We start from the raw sequence: 3722 nt of genomic DNA on the forward strand, positions 1-3722 counted from the left end.
CAGCTGATAGTAGCAGCGTTTAGCCCACAGCCCTGAGATTAAGCCAGTGCCTCTGAGCTTAGTGGCCAAGCTCATTTAATATCGCTGCCAGTGTTCATTAAGGACTCAAAGGAGGTTGGGAATTTTCCCTTTAAGATAAGGGCAATCAATGATTGCCTGAGAAAGATGTGATTAAGCAGCCCCAGCCCCACTGCACCGCCCTACTCGAATCCAGGGTGAGGCAGTTATCTTTACTTATTTAACTGTAGTAAAGCCAACTCGGGGGAATGACAGGTGCTGCAACAACACTATTGATTTGTTCTGCAGGCCTAAACAAAGTCCTATTTGAATTGCATGCAGGAAACCTTTATGTGGAATACAGAACGGCCTTAAACACAACCAAATATTTCTCTGCAAAACTAAAACTGTTAATCTGTCACACTCGGATGGTCTGCATGCATTTGCAATGTATTATTTTTGAATGCGAATGCAATGCGTCATTACCTCTTAATTGGTGTGCTGAGGAATAAATCTGTCTATAGAGAGCAATATTTGCAAAAATTTGTTTATTACAGACTGCAATTTTTTTTATTAGTACCAAAACAGAGGCAAATTATGAAAAGATGCCCTTTAAGCAATTTCCCACTTCACTAACACCACTATTTTGCAATATTTTTGTGATGAGAAATTTCTTTTAGACAGAAACGCTTCACTGTTCTTTGATAATCAACATCTCAATTATCATTTCAAATCACAAGCATTATATTAAAGGTGAAGTGTGCCATTTGTTGGAGGTTAAAACTGCATCTTTTTTTACAGGTTAAAATGCAGAGACAGGTAAGCCATTTACGCAGGTTTCTAAACACTGCTTAGCAATATTGGCTTGTGCAAACACTGCAGACTAATTGCAAGAGTTTTGGTGGGGCTATATTTGGGTGACCAGTGGAAGATGGGGGAGTGTTTGGGAAAATATTTTGAAACAAAAAAACGTAAAAGGTTTGGAGTCAGTAAGTTATTTATTTATTAATTTGTTTCTTTTAAATAATTAATATTTTTATTCATCAGTATAAATAATAAAAACATTAAAACAATTTAAATTAAATTAAAAATTAAATTAAATTAAATTAAATTAAATTAAATTAAAGACATTTATAATGTTTGAGAATGTTTCAAATAAATGCTGTTCTTCTGACTCTTCTATTTAAATAATTTTCTATGTAAAGAAAATGTATAACCATTTACACTATAATATAACAGCACAACTGTTTTCGACATTGATACTAATAAGAACTATTTATTGAGCAGCAAATCAGCATATTAGAGTGATTTCTGAAGGATCATGTGACACTGAAGACTGGAGTAATGATGCTGAAAATTCAGCTTAACATCACATGAATAAATTACATTTTAAATTATATTCAACTGGAACAAAATTATTTTAAATTGTAATAACATTTCACAATATTCCTGTTTTTACTGTATTTTTTTATGAAATAAATAGTCTTGGTGACTATAAGAGACTTCTTTCATTACAAAATCTTACCGACCCCAAACTCGGCTTTAAAAGAAACATTCAGAGTTGTTCCTGTTCACAAAATCCAATATATTTCACTACAATGATTGTAGTAGTTCTCTAATTCAATTTCAATCCAGTACAAAGCTTGCCAATCAGAGGATGAATGAACAAAACCGTACTTTATTTCTCCATAGGCCCTCAAAACAGTACCCTCTCTAGAGCCAGATCTTGTGAAGCAAATCAAATGCGACCTTGTCATTAATGCATCAATGGTGAACCCCTTAATCTATGCCCCTCTGAGCCAAAAGTACAAGATGTCAAGCAGCAATTCAGAAGCTGGGAACATTTACAATCTCAGTCCATCCGAAACATTTGGCTGAGAAAGCAGATGACAGTAAAAAGGCAGGGAAAAGCTGTGACGATTGGCCACCACACTGACTGACTATGTGACTGCAAGCGGAATCACTTACATGTGCCATTGAACACAGCTGCAGACAGATTGTTGAATTTTAGTAGAAAATCCAACTGAATGAATAAATGCATTACATACCGTACATGGGAGGAAATGACGCACACTAGACTTGCGCTTGTATCATCTACATGAGCAGCCAAACTCAACCCATGTACTAACTGCATGGTCCCAATTTAATGCATGTTGATTTGTTTTATATTTAAAGTAGAGTGGTGAAATTAAATACATTTGTTACATTATTTGGTTCATAAATTATATTAATACAATACAATACAATACAATTTGGGCATGTATACGGTGAAGATGTCTTAAGTCACACTAAATAGGTCTGAATATCATTGCATTTGATTACAAAATGTCAAACCAAGCCCATTTATTTTAATTCTAAACCATTTAAAGGAATAGTTCACTCAAAAATTTAAATTTGCTGAAAATGTACTCTGCATGAACCCTCAGGCCATCCAAGAAGTGGATAGGTTTGTTTCTTCATTGGAACAGATTTGGAGAAATACATTACATCGCTTGCTCACCAATGGATCCTCTGCAGTGAATGGGTGCCGTCAGAATGAGAGTCCAAACAGCTGATAAAAACATCACAGTAATCCACAGCACTCCAGTCCATCAATTAACATCTTGTGAAGTGAAAAACTGCATGTTTGTAAGAAACAAACCCATCATTAAGGTCTTTAAACTGTTGCTTCTAGACAAAATGCGAGTCCATAATCCATAATAACACTTCCTTCAGTGAAAAAGTCCATCCCCTGTTGTCCTCTCAGATCAAAATCCACCCACATATTTGTTCAGAATTGTTTTTGCTTGTAAATGGTGCTTGATCTGTGCATATTTCTCTCCTGATTCAGACTAAATAACTTTTTCACAGGAGGAAGCATTATTGTGGATAGAGGACTCATATTTTAGACAGAATCAGTGGTTTGAAGTTAAAATGTCTAAATGGAGGATTTGTTTCTTACTAACACACAGCATTTTGCTTCATAAGACATTAATTGATGGACTGGAGAGGGGTGGATTACTTGTGGATTATTGTGATGTTTTATCAACTGTTTGGATTCTCATTCTGACGGCACCCATTCACTGCAGAGGATCCATTGGTGAGCAAGTGATGAAATGCTAAATTTCACCAAATCTTTTCGGATGAAGAAACAAACTCATCGACATCTTGATTGGCCTGAGGGTGAGTACATTTTCATTTTTGGGTGAACTATTCCTTTAACAATGTTTCATTCAGCATAACTAGATGTAGCTCACATGCTGCAAACCATTTTGAACAACAACCCACAAGTCCAGACACTGCAATTCATTAACAGCAATGTGTGTCCATGCAATTACAGCCTTTTAACTAAACGTCACCCGCTCATGATTCCAGCATGCTGTCATGCTAAGCTGTCATAGACATCAGTTGCTTCAAAAAGGGAACATGCAATTGACAAGACATGCCTTTGTGACTCCACAGACAAACTCTATAACTAGACAGTTAAAGGCAGAAGTGTGTTAGTGTGTAAATCCCCTCTTACTCTCATTTCCCTACCTATCTGCCATTAATCCTTTAGTGAGAACATCCACATCCCCTTACATGGCCTACGCTTTTCCTGTTGCCAAATTCAAAGCATTTTTCCCACCTACAAACCCAGTTTCACTTATTTCTTAATCAGCTTAAAAGGTAGGCTACTAGGTAGGTGAAATCGTTTAAACTGGCATTGAAAACAACTTGTAGTCTCACACACACACACACACACA

The 3722-nt window shown here is 36.0% G+C and overlaps 1 protein-coding gene across 1 annotated transcript in view; it reads right to left on the minus strand.

The window, feature by feature from the left end:
• LOC107750718 (phosphatidylinositol 4,5-bisphosphate 5-phosphatase A-like) overlaps window positions 1–3722 on the minus strand; it is a 50168-nt gene that overhangs the window by 42227 nt on the left and 4219 nt on the right. The window lies entirely within an intron of this gene.

Source organism: Sinocyclocheilus rhinocerous, unplaced genomic scaffold (genome assembly GCF_001515625.1).
Source record: "Sinocyclocheilus rhinocerous isolate Xijiao unplaced genomic scaffold, SAMN03320098_v1.1 scaffold1302, whole genome shotgun sequence".
Taxonomy (NCBI): Eukaryota; Metazoa; Chordata; class Actinopteri; order Cypriniformes; family Cyprinidae; genus Sinocyclocheilus; species Sinocyclocheilus rhinocerous.